The following is a 17698-nucleotide window of genomic DNA, read 5'->3' as shown; positions in this document are numbered from 1 at the left end:
CACAGGTAGCGCACTAAATGTTCTGTTGAAGATACAGGCTACTGTGGCAGTTACAGTTAATTATACCAAAACAGTGTTCATGGGGCACGTCGAAAGCACTTCTTAGAGTAACTAGAGTTAGATGATAACAAGTTGAACTATCATTTAAAAACTATGGTCCAGTGGTTGAAGCTCTCTGCTTCCGCTGCAGGGGGCATGGCTTCGATCCCTAGTCAGGGAAGTTCTGCCTGCCAAGTGGTACTACCAAAAAATGAAGAAAGCTATGGCTTAGGTGAGAGACAAAGAAACTGAAGACAAAAGTTTACGAAAAGCAACATGACACTTACTGCTTCAGGAAATCGCCATTTCTCCAGAATATTCGTTCAAAACACATGTAAGCACAACATGATTTTTAAACACATATAAGCATGCTTATCGAGTAGGAAATGGCAACCCACTCCAGTATTCTTGCCTGGAGAATCCCAAGGACAGAGGAGCCTGGCAGGCTGCAGTTCAGGGGGTTGCAAAGAGTTGGACAGGACTGAAGCAGCTGAGCACACAAGCATGCTTATTCACGCCACACACACACACACACACACACACACGAGTAAGTTTTGGGCCTCTAAATCAATTGCCCTAGATCTGGTTATGTCTACAGCTAAGCAATATGTACTACAGTCTGAGCAAAACTGTGTTTTTATATGATCTCTGAATGATCACTGAAAGTATTCAAATAGGCAAAACTGGAGGGACAGACGGAAAAGTGGTCATAGTGACAGGAAAGTAAGACGATGCCCAAAATAAAAAGCTGCCAGGCAGCACTTTTTTTTTTTTTTTGGCGCCACCATGAGACATGTGGTGTCTTAGTTCCCTGACCAGGGATCAAACTCGTGGTCCCTGCAGTGGAAGCCAGGAATCTCAATGGCCAGGCAGCATTTTTTGTGTGAGGGTCTTAAGAATACTGAAATACCTAGAGTTAGAACAAAGCTCAAAGCCAGATGTTCCTATCATGGAAAATACATTAATTCTGATTTTTTTTTTCTGACTTAAAACACGGAGGTTTTCTTTTTTTTTTTTAAGAAATGTTACAATTACAGTAGCCCTAATTTGCTGAGTCTACAGCTTTCACATATGAAATTTGCTTTCAGAAAACTTAATTTCCAAATAATGTCACACAGAATTTAAGTGGAGTATGAGCTTATAAGGTGTTGCACAAGTAGTAGTTAATAAAAAGTCTGAGTTCATATAAAGATGAAAGTAACACTATACCTTGAAATATAACACAATTGAAAATATTTTAGTCTTGAGAAAACTGTATTTTTAGAATTAAATTATTCAAATGTCTAAAAACACATCAGATGCAAGGATTTGGCACAGATTGTTGCTACTGACTTAGTGGCCACTGTTAATAAAATGTCTTCGAACCATACAGGAACCTGAGGTCTGGTCATACCAAGCCACAGACTTCAGCCCCAAATAATGAAGACCAGTTCCCCTGCCTTTCACAGGCAGGATAACAGAGACAGCAAGAGACGGCAATAGTAATTAAATTAACAACTTGAAAAACAAAATAAAATATTGTTTAGAAATGAAATTTAGCCTCTCCTTGTCTTTGCAATTTTTCAACAATTTAGAATGATGACATGCACAGAAAGGCCACAAGGGGGTGCTGCTGGTAAACCAACAAGAGCCCTTTCTTGACCACTGCAGCAACAAGGAAATAATCTATGTCCACCCTCCTGGGATATCAAGATGAACTCGGACAGTTTACAACGGAGGGGAGAGATCTTAAAAGAGGAGTACGGTCAAGAACATTTCCAGAAACAGAGCACCAAGCCGTAAGGACAGGCATCGAAGGGCAAACAGAAGGGGATGTCAGGTCTTTACTTCCCTTATTTTCTCATCACAGATTAGTCATTTGAAGAAAAAAGCACTCTCTGCTTCTCTTCAATGGAGCATTAAGCTTGAGATATGTTGACTCTTCATTCTCTTTGGGGAACCATCCACTTTAAAAACAGCTCCAAAGTTCAGTGTCCTTCGAGGAGCCTTCCATGCGGAGCCCCCCACCCCTGCCCAGCCAGCCTCCAGTTACCCTGCACATCATTTCAGTTCAAAGAGCTGTCCTCCATCACATTCTCAAGTAAAAAAAAAAAAAAAAAAGCAAACAAACAGAAACCAAAGGTTTAAAATGCAAATTGAATCCTGAAAGTCTGAGTCAGGCTTTGTTGTGCTCAGAATTAATTCCACTATTTCTAACTTGCCCTGAAGTGAAGTTGCCAAAGAATCTGCTGAAACTTGAGGACTAGAAGCTATAAACCTCATGATGATTTAGCTTAAAAGCTTTCCCAGAAGTGACAGTACAAACACGAAGCTCCTCTCACAGGGCTAAGGTTTTATCTTTTTAATAAAAGCATTTACTTGATTGATAAGACCTGTGACACCTTGATTTGATTATTTTTCAAGAATTACTTTCAAAATGGGCCGCAAAAGTTGTTTTCTTCAATCTTGTTAGCCTTAACCTACTATCCCCAAATCAACTGCAATTTAGCTATTTTAGCTGCTTCAGTTTTGGGGCTTTTTTCCACTACTGCTGTGAACTATGATGGACAAGACAGCAAGGAGATCAAACCAGTCAGTTCTAAAGGAACTCAATCGAATATCAATTGACTGATTCTTGAATATTCATTGGAAGGACTGATGCTGAAGCTGAAGCTCCAATGCTTTGGCCACCTGATGAGTAGAGCCGACTCACTGGAAAAGACCCTGATGCTGGGAAAGATTGAGGGCAGGAGGAAAAGGGGACGACAGAGGATGAAATGGTTGGATGGCATCACCGAACTCAATGGACATGAGTTTGAGCAAGCTCCTGGAGATAGTGAAGGACAGGGGATCCTGGCGTGCCGCAGTCCACGGGGTCACAAAGAGACAGACACGACTGAGCGACTGAACAACAACAAGCCTTGAGGAACATCCGGCTGCAAGTCTGGAGAGTGTGTCATCAAATACTAAAGCAATGGACACGAGGCAGCATGGCTTAGAGGAAACGGGGGTTGTGTGGTTAGACAGACCCTGGAGTGGGTTGAATCATGTCCTCCAAGAAGAACGTTCACATCCCAGCTCTGGGTACCTGTGTGGGCGTGTGTGCTCAATCATGTCCGACTCTTTGGGACCTCGTGGACTGCAGCACACCAGGCTTCCCTGCCTTTCACTGACTCCCGGAGCTTGCTCAAACTCATGTTCATCGAGTCCATGATACCATCCAACCATCTCATCCTCTGTCACCCTCTTCTTCTGCCTTCAATCTTTCCCAGCATCAGGGTCTTTGGCAATGAGTCAGTTCTTCGCATCAGGTGGCCAAAGTATTGCAGCTTCAGCATCAGCATCAGTCCTTCCAGTGAACACCCAGGACTGATCTTCTTTAGGATGGACTGGTTGGATCTCCTTGCTGTCCAAGCGTCATCCATACAATGGGGATGAAAATAGCAATTACCCTGACAGCTGGTGTGAAGATTACAGGAGACAGATTGACCACATCAACAAAGTTATGTTAAATTTTGTGGATTGAAAATAAAAATTACCATGATAGAGAAATTATTAGAAGGAAAGTTGTTTTTTTTTTTTTAAAAGGTGAACTTAACTGAAGAAAAAAAAAGAAAAGAAAAGCTGTTTAATAAGACTCCGTGGCCACCGGAGGTCAGTGTTGCTTCGAAGCAAAATCCCTGTAAATCCCTCTGGGGGTGTAAAGGTCTTACAAGAAATGACTACATTTTCTTCTAAAAAATATATCTGATTTTTAGACTTACTGAGTGACAGATGGTTACAGTCTGTTAAAAAAACAACTTGTAAAAAAAATCAACTTGTTAAAGATATATATTTTGTGCAAAAATGAGCTTAGATCCTCCTTATTCAAAAGTAATAAGAGAAATTAAGAGAGGGGAGAAATATATGCATAAAAAACATATGCACCTACTCAAATATATATTATATCTATGGTCCTCAGCCACTTAGTCGTGTCCGAATGTTTTCGACCCCACGGACTGTAGCCCACTAGGCTCCTCTGTCCATGGGATTCTCCAAGCAACAATACTGGAGTGGGTTGCCATTTCCTACTCCAGGGGGTCATCCCAAACCAGGGATCAAATCCTCAGCTTCTGCATTGCAGGCAGATTCTTTACCAGTGAGTCACCTGGGAAGCCCATATTATATCTATAGGTACATAGATATATTTGCAATCTTACCCAGAGCTCAGTGCCAGGGAAAAGTAAAAACCATATCTTACAACTTACTCTGTAACTGAAGAGGTCAGTAACACATAGCATATCTTAAATTAAAAAAAAAATTATAAATATTTTTTAAAATAAAAAAATAAATGTTCTACTACAAACAATAAGGCAGAGATTCATTTTGATTGCTATATAAACAACGGATGGTCTGAGGATTCAACGAGAGTGGACGAAGGGAGACCCAGGCATGGTTAGGCGTGTGTGTGGTGTCCAGGGAGACCGCGTCTGAGATGGAGAAAAGGAAACGGGTTATAGACCTTTGGAGGGAGAATCAGCCAGTCTCATCAGGGGATCAGATGGGGCCGGGGGGCAGTATTTCTGTTTACTCTGTGTGCACCTGTGTGCTTAAGTCTCTACTGCTGAAACTTGATTGTTTTTATGGAGAAATACCAACCTTTCCTCTTAAACAAAGAAAGAAAGTGAAGTTGCTCAGTCGTGTCCAACTCTTTGCGACCCCATGGACTATAGCCTACCAGGTTCCTCCGTCCATGGGATTTTCCAGGCAAGAATACTGGAGTGGGGTGCCATTTCCTTCTCCAGGAGATCTTCCCAAACCAGGGATTGAACCTGGGTCTCCTGCATTGTAAGCAGATGCTTTACCACCTTAGCCACCAAGGAAGAGTTTGCATTTCCTCTTAAAAGCAGAATTATTAAACTTTCACCACCTATACAAAGAAGAATCAAATAATCATGTATCCTTGATTGTTTTGCTGTATGTATGTAAAATAATACCAACTAAGTGCCATACCTTTTTAATGGGAATGGAAGCAAAACTGCACTTTAAATTTAATAAAGAAAAAATGAAGGTGATTATTCCCTTGCCATTCTGGTTTTATTCCATTGTTCAAAGTCTCTATTGCTTTTTCTTCTCCTAGAAATAGTCATGGGAAATGGATATATTGAATCCAAAAATATTCGTCCCCAAATCTATAAATTATAGTCAAATTTCATTTCTACTCTATGGGAACATTTTCAACAATATGCAAGCACTGTGGTAAGAGTATCTGTGCCAGCCAGGCAGCTAACAGGAGAAGAGATGGGCCTGCGGATGCGTCTAAATCTTATTAAGAGAACAAGGGCTAACATCAACTAAATAGGCAAAGCTTTCCCCCAGATGAGTTCTGTATGTTCTCAGGAAGATGCAGGTTATAGGGGCAAGCTGTTTTCCTTCTGGCAGAACTGAATGAGCCACGCCTGTGGGTAGAATTCTAAGGGAACAGATTTCAAAAGACGTTAGGTGCCAGGCAGAGACTGCCTCGGACTACAGGTGTGGGGGGTTGGGAAATATTTTTAAATTATAGAACATAATGCCAAAAAAAGGCAGTTGACTGTAACAGCTGCAATTTTCCCGTAAAAGAGAAAAAGAGTTTAGCACAAACAGACAAGTAGTTACTGGGCCAAATGCCAGAGGTATGTCTAGATGCCCATGTTCAAGCGTGGCACAAATTACCTGCGTCTGTTCCCGTGAGGCTCTCTCCACGTCAGTACCTTCTCCTTCCGTTGTCTCTTTTCCAAGGAGCAGCCCAAGGACTCTTCAAGCCGCTTACTGTTGAAGGAACAAATCAGGATGATGGTTGCAAAGTGAAAATGAAAGTCGCTCAGTGTGTCCAACTCTTTTCCACCCCACGGGCTATACAGTCCATGGAATTCTCTAGGCCTGAATACTGGAGTGAGTAGCCTTTCCCTTCTCCAGGGGATCTTTCCAACCCAGGGGGCAAATCCAGGTCTCCTGCCTTGCAGGCAGATTCTTTACCAGCTGAGCCACAAGGGAAGCCCAAGAATACTGGAGTGGGGCCTATCCCTTCTCCAACGGATCTTTCCCACCTAGGAATCGAACTGTGGTCTCTTGCATTGCAGGCAGATTCTTTACCAGCTGAGCCACAAGGGACGCCAAAAGGGCCCTGCAAAAATAAAAAGTGCTACACAATGCACGATGGTGTTACAATCATTTATAATTTCCTTTTATGATTCATGTGTTAAATTTTACCATAACTATAGGCTTCAAGTAGATAGAAGTATCATACAATTATAATTATACATTTTATATTGGGTAATAGGATTACATGGCTTACTGTGAGAACTCAATAACGAAATGAATGCTAAAATCTCCGTAAAATTATTCTTATTTTTGCTCAGTTGTGTCTGACTGTTTGTAACCTAGTGGACTATGGTCCTGCCAGACTCCTCTATCCCTGGGAGTCTCCAGACAAGAATAGTGGAGCGGGTAGCCATTCCCTTCTCCAGGGGAATCTTCCTAACCCAAGGATTGAACCCAGGTATCCTGCACTGCAGGCATATTCTTTACCATCTGAGCTACCAGAGGAGCCCCACACTTATTTTGATCTCATCCCAAGTCCTGAAATCTGACTTAGGACGGGATCAAGGCACATGTATTTTCACAATTCTCTGGGTGATTCTGATGGGCACCCCAGCCTCCGAATCTCTGCACTGCTTTAATAGATATTAGGTAAAGTGAAGTGAAGTTGCTCAGTCGTGTCCGACTCTTTGGGACCCCATGGACCCTCGTCCACTGGTGCCAGCGCCCATTGTGTGGGGTCTTTCCCGAGCCTAAGTCACTGCCTGCCTGGGGTCTCAGCAGCATCACTGAGGTCTCAGGACTGGGCCCCCAGGACCCACAGGCTGTGCTGGGCGGTGCTATCCCATGACACAAGAAGCGCGTGCACAGAACACGCACACGCCCCTCCAGGTCACGCTTCTCTGTCGGCTCCCCGAAGAGCTTCCTTGCACTCTGATGCCACCCCCCAGAGTTGTAAAATTAGCCGTTTCTGTCTTTAGTCCCCAGACTTGGGGACCGCACCTGATGGAGGGCGTGTGTCGAAGAGACAGGAGAGGACCCAGGGTTAATGGGATGAGAACCAGGGCTGGATGACCCCGGCAGCTCCAAGAGCAGTTCTCTCTTCTACGTATGAATTTCGGGTGTTTCTGTCACACCAAGTTTACCTCTAATCTCCTCTCCCTTATTTTCTGGCGCTGCCCATCAGAAAGGATGCTCCCCTGGGTCTGGCGGAAATGCTTGAATTCTAGCTGGACCACAACTTAGGGACAGGCTGTGACCTCCTAAAGCCATTCCCAGAGTCCTTCATTTGCAATAGGAGGAACATCTCGCCAACCAGTAGTGGTGTAAGGCAAATGATAGCAAAGCCAGTTTTGTTTACAACTGAACATATAGTCCACGTTTGCAGAGAGCTGTTGCAATATTTATCTTTCACTCTTCAGAAAAATATAATAATCAATAGTGGTTTGTTACAGAGTCAAAAAGTTCTGACCGGTCCTTGGAACACGATCCAGCCCCAGCACTGGTCCATCAAGCAAATGTGTCATTAAAACCTTGTTTGTCAAAGCTGATCTTTCCCAAGGTGACTGCGCCCCGGCTCCGCGAATGCACCTACTTCAGACCTTGCTGGTCAAGCAAAGTCTCTGTCCTTGTCCCTGGTTGATATAGAACAAACTTCAGGATGACGCTCCACTCATCCAGGATGAGGGATCGAGGTTGGGGAGGGGTTGGGCGGGGGGTGCTCCAGCTGCAGGTGAGCAGCAGAAACACCCCTGACCTTGCAGATCAGAAACTGTCAAGAGTTTGGAATCAGGCTTAGCCAATAACATAATTAGCACTTCCTTGAGGGAGAGGAGAGAGAACTTTATTTTGGTCTGGAAACTCATTCATCTGGCTACCAGTCAAGTAAGATGCAAACATATGATTTCAAATAGCTATTTTTTTTCCTCTCTTTGAGATAATTTCAGCCTTACACAAAAGCTGCAAAAATAATACAAAGAATACCCACATAGCCCTCAAGGAGATTCCCAACTATTGACATGTTAATCACGTTTGCTCCACCATTCTCCCTGTCTCAAGCACAGTATGTTATTCTCTGAAAAGTTGGAAAATGAGTGGTGGACATAAGACCTCCTCCTCCCAAAACCTGCCTTATTAACCACATTGCAATTATCAAAAGCAGGAAATCAGCACTGATATACTGCCAGTATCTATCCTATAGATCTTACAACAAGCTTGCCAACTGTATCACTAACGCCCTATGGCAGTGAAAAAAAGAAAAGAAAGAAACAGAATGTTAAGGCTTATAAAGTCACAGTTGCTCTGAGATTCAGGTAACTGGTAGCATAATAATTCTTAAGGGGTTCGGTACACCATGTCCTGGTCCTAAAATACTCCCTGATACTTAGACCCTGAAACCTGCTCCTGTCTTCTCAATTGAAGGGTAGGAAGTGACGATCCAGAATGTTGATCATGTGCCTTTTTCAAAACTGAAGTGTCGTTGCTGTACAATATTATGTAAGTTACAGGTGAACAATACGGTGATACGGAATTTTTAAAGGATGTACTCCGTTTAGCGTTATTATAAAATAGTGCCTATATTCCCCGTTGTGCTGTACATCCTTGTAGCTTATTTTATACGTCATAGTTTGACTCTCTTCACCCTCTGCCTCCCTCCCCTTCTCTGTCCCCACTGGTAACCAACAGCCCTTTCCCTGTATTGAGAGTCTGTTCTCCTTTGTCCTGGTCACGAGTTTGTTGTCTTCTTTAGACTCTACATACAAGCGACATCACACAGTGTCTGTCCTTCTCTGTCTGACCCACTTCACCCATCATCATGTCCTCCAAGTCCATCCATGTTGCTGTGAATGGCAAGGTTTTACTCTAGTTTATGTCTGAAGAGTATCCCATTGTGTGTCTGTATGTGTGTGTGTACATACATGTCATGGGGCATCCCATGTGGCTCAGTGGTAAAGAATCCGCCTGCCAACGCAGGAGACACAGGTTCGATCCCTGGGTCAGGAAGATCCCCTAGAGAAGGAAATGGCAACCCACTCCAGTATTCTTGCCTGGAGAATCCCATGGACAGAGGAGCCCGGCACGCTACAGTCTATGGGATTGTAAACAGTCGGACATGGCTTAGCAACTGAGCATGCACACATGCGTATACATCACGTCTTCTTTATCATCCACCTGTTGATGGACACTTAGATTGATTCCACTTGTTAGCAACTATCAACATTGTAGGGCTTCCCTAGGGGCTCAGCTGGTAAAAAAATCCACCTGCAGTGCAGGAGGCCCCGGTTTGATTCCTGGATCGGGAAGATCAACTGGAGAAGGGAATGGCTACCCACTCCAGTATTCTTAGGCTTCTCTAGTGGCTAAGCTGGAGAAGAATCTGCCTGCGATGCAGGAGACCTGGGTTGGAAAGATCGCCTGGAGAAGGGAATGGCTACGCACGCCAGTACTCTGGCCTGGAGAATTCTATGGACCGTGCAGTCCACGGGGTCACAGAGTCGGGCACGACTGAGCCACTTTCACTTTTCATACTTCTACTCCTAGCTTTAGAAACCAGGTTCCTACCCTTTTCCACAGTGACTACACCAATCTACTTTCTCACCAACGGTGTACAGGGTTCCCTTTTTTCCACATCCTCACCAACATTTGTCATTGAGTTCTTCTTGAGGACAGCCGTTCTGACAGGTGTGCAGGGGTTTTGATTTGCATTTCCCTGACACTGTGATGCTGAGCATCCCGCCAGATACCTGCAGGCCATCTGCGTTTCCTCTTTGGAAAACTGTCAGTTCTTCTGCTCATCTTGTAACTGGATTGTTTGTTTTTATGATGTTGAGTCTCAAGAGCTGTTCAGTATGTTGGCTATTAACCCCTATTGGTCATATCATTTGCAAATATCTTCTCCCATCAGTCGGTCTTTCTCTTGTCTTGTTGATGGTTTCCTTTGCTGTGCAAAAGCTTTTAAGTTTAATTAGGCCCCACTTGTTTACTTTTGCTTTCATTTCTGTTGCCTTAGGAGATAGATCCAAAAAGATATCGCTACGATTTATGTCAAAGACAGCTCTGCCTATGTTCTCTTCTAAGAGTTTTATGGTTTCAGATCTTACATTTAGATCTTTAGTCCATTTTGAGTTTATTTCCTTTTATTTCTTCTTTTCTTCTTTATTTCTTCTCTGTTTCTCATCTGAGCAACTTAATTTAATTCAACAATTCCTTACTGACTGCCTGATATACCCAAGACACTATCTTTGGTTCAGGGGGATACAAAGTTTTTTAAGATGCAGTCTCAACACCCCATGAATCAAAATGTTATCAAACAAACAGTAGCTTAGTGGAAATAAAAAACAGTAGTAAAAAGGTAGTAAAAGAAAAAAAAGTAGTAAAAAAAACTGTATAGCAGAGAACTATATTCAGTATTCTACTATAAGAATATCAATATATATATGTGTGTGTATAACTAAATCATTTTGCCATACAGCAGAAATTAACACAACACTGTAAATCAACTATACTTCAATTAAAAATTTAAAAATACAAAAAAAAAAAAGAAGAATGGATTAACCACAGGGTTCTATTGTACAGCACAGGGTACTATAATCTATATCCTGTGAAAATTCATAATGGAAAAGAAAATGAAAACGGATGTATATGTATATATGTTTGTGTATGTGTGTATAACTGAATCACTTTGCTGTGCAGCAGAAATCAACACAACATTGTAAATCAACTATACTTCTATTTTAAAAAGGGGGGGTAGGGATAGAATAGATTATTGGGTCCCTACTGTTTGGTAGATGCTTTATCAGTGATCATATGCATATAACATTTTTCACAAATGTGGTGACATTGGCATGATTGTCCTTGTTTCATGGATGAGGAAATCGAGGCTCATAAAATCAAGAAATCTGCCCGGCAGGTCCACGCAGTGAGACTTAGAGATCTGTCTCCGAAACCCTTCTGTTCAGTTCAGTTTAGTCGCTCAGTCGTATCCGACTCTTTGAAACCCCATGGACTGCAGCACACCAGGCCTCTCTGTCCATCACCAACTCCCGGAGCTTGCTCAGAGTTCTGTCCATCGAGTCGGTGATGCCATCCAACCGACTCATTCTCTGTCTCCCCCTTCTCCTCCTGCCTTCAGTCTTTCCCAGCATCAGGGTCTTTTCCAGTGAGTCAGTTCTCATTGTAGCCAAAGGTGGCCAAAGTATTGGAGCTTCAGCTTCAGCATCAGTCCTTCCAGTGAATATTCAGGACTGATTTCCGAAGCCTTTGTCTGCTCCTCAAAAATGAGGTAGAAACAGATGGTGTGGAGCAGAGGGAGGAGAAGGGAGAGAGAGAAAGAAGGAGAGAATCAAATCAGCAGAGGGGAGGAAGCCTCCCCAGGCCTCAAGGACAGACTGCCGAGCAGAGATTTTGAGGAAAAAGATGAAACAGCAATCCAGGCTGAGGCTTGAAATAGCTGTGGGCAGGGTCGTGAGCTGTGACTCAGCAAAATGGCCAGACCAGGTTCTCCTGACAGAACAAAGTAAACGCAGTTTCTTAAGAGTCCGGGGCTGCCCTGGGGGCACCCCAAGGACAGATGAAGCCGGGAAGAGATAGCTCACTCCATGAGGCAGGGGGGTTCTCGCCTGGGATCAGCAGTTGGTGAGCTTTCTTCTCACTGTGAAGCTCCTTCGGATTTCTTTCTGCTGGAGGAAGATTCGTCCATTGAAAGCTAAAGAGGATGAGGCAGTGCTGGGAGCCCTTCTTCGATACATCTCTGACTCAGGGAACCCAGTCCGCTAAGTGTGGACAGAAGCTCAGAGTCAGGATTTACCGGCCCCCTGCCTGTTGGTCAAATCAAACGTTGCAGTTACTTGGGAAGTGGTCTGGGTGGGGAAACCGCTCTATTTCTGACGTAAAAAGATGGTGTTTGTTTACATTTGCATCTTCTAAGGAACGGATGCTTCAGCAGGACACTGGATCCTGGACAAACATCATACTGATGACACTTATGACGGCCGAAATGCTGGAGTTAGAAGGAAACTGTGTTTATATTTACACGTCTAAAATAAACCGACTAAGTACTTTTATATTGTAAATGTCGGGCTACGGTCCACGGGGTTGAAAAGAGTCAGCCAGGACTGAAGCAACTTAGCATGTGCACACACATGCAAATTCTATTTCTGACCCAGATCAGCATATTCTGAAAGATGCTCATTTTGAAGTTGGAAAATTTATCTGGGCCTTGTTCGTTGCTCAGTGGTATCCGACTTTTTGTGACCCCCATGGACTCCTCTGTGCATGGGATTCTCCAGGCAATACTGGAGTAGGTAGCCATGCCCTCCTCCAGGGGATCTTCCAGACCCAGGGATTGAACCCGCATCTCTTACATCTTCTGCAGCGACAGGCGGGTTCTCGACCACTAGCACCACCTGGGAAGCCCGAAAGAATGCATGGTTCAGATGTGAATGCTGACAGCCCCCTCTGTGCATCGCAAGCGCGGAGCTCAGAGACGTGTCATCACTCCCCACACACTCCTGCATCCTCACCTCACAAGGAGAGACCGAGACGGACTCCTATCAGTGTTTCCAGAATTAAATAAGTCAGTACACATACAGCACTCAGAAGCGTGAGCAGTAAATATTAGTTTAGCTAATCATGGGAATGCATGATAAAGCCTATTGGGTATTTGATTTCTCGGTTTAAAAAAAAAAAAGGCACAATGAGAATCAACATCGACGAGCTAAATGACCACAGAAAAGAGAGTTTCACTTGACTTTCGGATCACTCACATAACTGCAGTACCTTCAAGATAAAGGTTCTGAAGGAGGTGAAATATTTCATCTATCTACTTCCCTCTGGCCATAAGCACACAGGTCAAACCTTCTGAGTCAGAATTCAGGAAATGGTCTAAATCTGTGAAGTGAAAGTCTCTCGGTCAGGTCCGACTCTTTGTGACCCCATGGACTGTAGCCTGCCAGGTTCCCCTGTCCGTAAAATTCTCCAGGCCAGAATACTGGAGTGGGTAGTCATTCCCTTTTCCAGGGGATCTTCCCAAGCCAGGAATCAAACAGGGGTCTCCTGCGTTGCAGGCAGATCCTTTACCAACTGAGCTACGAGGGAAGCCCAAAGTCACTCAGTCATGTCCGACTCTTTGGGACCCCGTGGACTATACAGTCCATGGAATTTTCTAGGCCAGAATACTGGAGTGGCTAAACTATTCCTTTCTCGAGGGGATCTTCCCAACCCAGGAATCAAACTCAGGTCTCCTGCATTGCGGGTGGATTCTTTACCAACTGAGCCACCAGGAAAGCCCAAATCTGTGAATTCAACCTGATTTGTATGATGGCTGATTTGAATAAATTATTGAGATGAGTTCACACCTCGACTGTGCAGATTAGAATTAAACTGAGTGGCTTTTTCGATTCAGTCTCAATTATTCCTCATGGCACCTCCCATCAACTCCTTCTCGACATTTACTCAATACTGAATCCACATCCTTAGTCCTACCTCGTAGACTGAGATGACTGTTAACCTAAGGAACATCCATTAAGTCCCTTGGACAGCAAGGAGATCAAACTAATCAATCCTAAAGGAAACCAACCCTGCATATTCATTGGAAGGAGTGATGCTGAAGCTTCATCACTTTGGCCACCTGATGTGAAGAGCCGATTCACTGATGTGAAAAGACCCTGATGCTGGGAAAAACTGAGGGCAGAAGTGGGTGACAGAGGATGAGATGGGTGGATGGCATCACCAACTTCACGGACATGAGTTTGAGCAAACTCTAGGAGATGGTCAATGGTAGGGAAGACGGAGGTGCTGCAGTTAATGGGTCGAAGAGTCAGACGTGACTTAGTGACTGAACAACAAGGATATTTTCATGATCATATTTCATTTTCATCATCTCAATATTTTCATGATCATTATCATATTTTCATAATACAGAATCATTCCATGGTAATCGTACCAAAACCCAAAAAGCACCTACTCATCAGAGGAGGAGAGGCATCCTTTTACAGCATGGATGCCATTTCGAGGTACTTGGTGCCCATCTGCATCCTTTATGGAAGTTCAGAGCTCCCTGGTGGCTCAGACGGTAAAGAGCCCACCTGCCATGCAGGAGACCCAGGTTCGATCCCTGGGTCAGGAAGATCCCCTGGAGGGGGGGATAGCAACCCACTCCAGTGTCTTGCCTGGAAAGCCCCACGGACAGAGGAGCCTGGCGGGAGTCAGGCAAGAGTAGCAAGAATCAGATATGACCGAGTGACCACACCACCACTGCAGTCAGAAACTCTCTCCTGGGACTTTCCTGCCTTCCAGTGAAAGGGCCGTGGGCTTGTTCCCTTGTTGAGGAGCTAAGATCCCACATCCTGACCCCCAGAAAAGAAACATAGAACAGAAGCAACATTGTAACAAATTCAACCTGTGTAGTCACTGGGTGTTGGCTCTTTGAGACCCTATCAACTGTAGCCCATGCCAGGCTCCTCTGTCCATGGGATTTTCCAGGCAAGAATACTGGAGTGGGCTGCCATTTCCTTCTCCAGGACATCTTCCTGACTCAGGGACGGAACCCAGGTCTCCCGCATTGCAGGCGGATTCTTTACTGTCTGAGCCACCAAATTCAATACAGATTATAAAATCATCCACATTAAAAAAAAAACAAAACCTTAAAAAGAAAAAAGAAGAAAGAAATGACCTTTTATTATTGGGCACTTCATGGAGACTTCTTGTCTTTGGTAACTGTGGGTCCTGAGAACTGTCTGGACCATCTCTTCCGTTAGGTGAACCGAGGAACACTTTAGTGGGTTCGTCGGTTCATTCATTCACTCAGGCAGTGCTGGGTGAGCCGATGCTTGGCCCGGAGCCCTGCAGGAAGATGCAGATGGACTCGGCCTAATTCTTACGCCCCAAGGACTTCACAGGGTCGCAGGTGAGGCGGGAGTGGGGGCTGGCGGGAAGGACTCAGGTACCAGGAGGGGCCCTGCCAGGCTGGCTCCGTACACACATCTCTGAAATGACAGCTCATCATGAAGGCTTCATAGCATAAGACAGGATTCTATCTTCCCATGCAGGGGACACCGCCTAAACCATCCAAACCAGATGGTCAGCTAACAGAGGTGGACCAGCAAAGAAAACATCCTCCTCCCCCTCACCACAGCCCCTCCACCTCACACCTCTGAACTGCTCTGGGCGTTTCTGCAAAGAAGTCACTCTGGGGAAGGGGAGGGTGCTTACCCTCCTGTCTGCACGGCAGCGACTCCTACTTCCTCCCCAGAAGAAATCTTGCCAGCCTCTTCTGAAAGCAAAGGAGGAAAAGATCTCTGCTGGCAAAGGAGATTCATTTTCTGGCCAGGAAAGAAGAACTGGGAGAGAAGGTGGGAGATTGTTCCTGACCCCCTCACCTAGGATCGGGTGTTGGTTCCCAGCGAGAAAGAAGGCAGGGTTCACCATCAGGTGGGGGCCTGGAATTGATTCCAAAGCTGAGAAGGGGAAAATGCGCTTTCTCTACATCTCAGTATCTTCCTCCATAACAAGATGATAATAAAAACATTTACTTATGTCAGAAGGAAGTTGCCTAGAAAACTGGCTCAAGGCCTAGAAATCTCTTCGAACCTACTTAAGTGTTTATGAGCAGGGTGACCATTTCATGAGCAGTGGAAAGTCAAAACCACCTGACCTAGCGGCAAAGCCATCATGAACTTTCTAGACCTCTTCCAGTGAAGCTGACCACCCTGGAAACTGTGAATCTGCAGCACTTCAGAAAGAGGATGGGAGACAGGTCTTTAAAAAATGATACATTTTGCATTAGAAGGGGGTGGACAAATGCCAGTTTTTTAATTCTCCCAAATGTGACATCAGAAAACCTCTGGGTGTCTGCTGCAGAGCACCTGTCCCTTAACGGCATGTTCACGGCCAGAAAAAAAAAAAAAAAAAAAACAGTGGGAAACAAGGACAAGTACTTCTATTAATACAAAAGGATATTGCTCCTTGCATTCCAGACACGCCATCATGTTAAGTGAGTGAACTCAGTCAGTTAATCCTTCAGTCAGGATCAGAGGTCACTAGTATAATTACCCTGATTTTCAGATAAGGCAGCTGAGCTCAGGGTTAATATAAACCAGTGATACTTGAACCAGGACCATGAAGAGAGAGGAAGGCAGGCATAACCAGAAAGGGATCAGAAGATGACCACAAGCAAGTAAATACCAATATCTGGGGTCACGTGGCTTCACACCAGTGGAAACAAAGCCCACTTAAATGATTAAAACATCTTGCTTATCGAATAGAAGTTTTTTCTTCTTATGTATGAATAGGGACATAAAAGAGACGAACGTCATTACCATTAGGAAAGGTTCTGATGACCATCTTTTGACGCATGAACTTGGTGAGGTCACGGCCTCCAGTTATTCAACCAGACTCTCTCCTAGGAGTTGCTGTAAAGGAATCTTGTAGATGGGAATCACGTCCACAGTTGGTTGACTTCAGTTAAGGGAGATGATTCTCGTTCATCCAGGGGAGCCAGATTCAGTCAGTGGGAAGACCTTGAAAGCAGAACTGAGGCTTCCCTGAAGAAAAAATCCTGTGTAGGAATAGGAGCTTCAGCCTCTTCTAGAATTCCCAGCTTACCCTGTGGATTTTAGACTTGACTAGTCAGCCCACGATTACGTAACCCAACACCCCTTGCAGTAAAGCTCTTAAGACTTATGGCTTGAACCCTGGCTGACACAGTTCTGAAAGTGTTCCTTGTCATAAATGTGTAAGAATGAATTAGGGCTTCCTGGGAGTTGGTGATGGACAGGGAGGCCTGGCGTGCTGCAGTCCATGGGGTCGCAAAGAGTCAGACATGACTGAGCAACTGAACTGAACTGAACTGAGGGCTTCCCTGGTGGTTCAGTGGTAAAGAATCCACCTGCTAATGCAGGAGACACGGGTTTGATTCCTGATCCGGAAGATCCCACGTACTTAGGAGCAACTGAGACCGAGCACCACAACTGCTGAGCCTGGGGGTCTAGAGCCCGGGATCCGCCAGAGAGAGCACCGCAGGGAGAAGCCCGCACACAGCCTCTAGAAGCAACCCCTGCGCCACAATGAGAGAAAACGCCTGGGTAGCCAAACACCTGGCGCAGCAAAAATACACAAGTAAATACAATTATTTTTAAAAGAAGGAATTAGCAGTCACCTATTATATTTGTATAAAAGCTAGTACTGCAGAGTGTATGTTTAAGGGGGTTACAGTCTCCCCTGCATTCTGGTTACTGATGAACTCGCTCTCAGAGGACGGACTCGGAAAATCTCTCACGAAGCCAAAGTAAATGTTAAGCTAAAATTCCATCTGAATTATTCTGAACAAATTCTGAATGGGTAGAGTCTTAACAAAGTTCCAGAGTGTTAAAAAAGAGACTTCTTCCCTCTGATTTAAAGAACATATTCTCTCTCTCTCTCTCTCACATACACACACATGCACGCACGCACACACACACGCACTCAGCACATGCATCTATCAGAAAGTACTTGCCCTAGGAAGTTTGGAGGAGAATGGATACATGTATATGTATGGCTGAGTCCCTTGGCTGCATCCCAGAAACTATCGCAACATTGTTAATCAGCTATATTCCAATAGAAAATAAAAAGTTTAAATAAAAAA

General features: G+C 44.4%; 1 non-coding gene across 1 annotated transcript; it reads right to left on the bottom strand.

The window, feature by feature from the left end:
• Window positions 1–4808: 4808 nt before the first annotated feature.
• Window positions 4809–4880, bottom strand: TRNAC-ACA. The gene has a single exon. It is a non-coding gene; the product is annotated as a tRNA-Cys (tRNA).
• Between the last annotated feature and the right edge of the window lie 12818 nt (window positions 4881–17698).

This window comes from Oryx dammah, unplaced genomic scaffold (assembly GCF_014754425.2).
Source record: "Oryx dammah isolate SB20612 unplaced genomic scaffold, SCBI_Odam_1.1 HiC_scaffold_22, whole genome shotgun sequence".
In the NCBI taxonomy this organism is placed as follows: Eukaryota; Metazoa; Chordata; class Mammalia; order Artiodactyla; family Bovidae; genus Oryx; species Oryx dammah.
The sequence above is the reverse complement of the archived record's forward strand: the minus strand, read 5'-3'. Positions and strand labels throughout refer to the sequence as shown.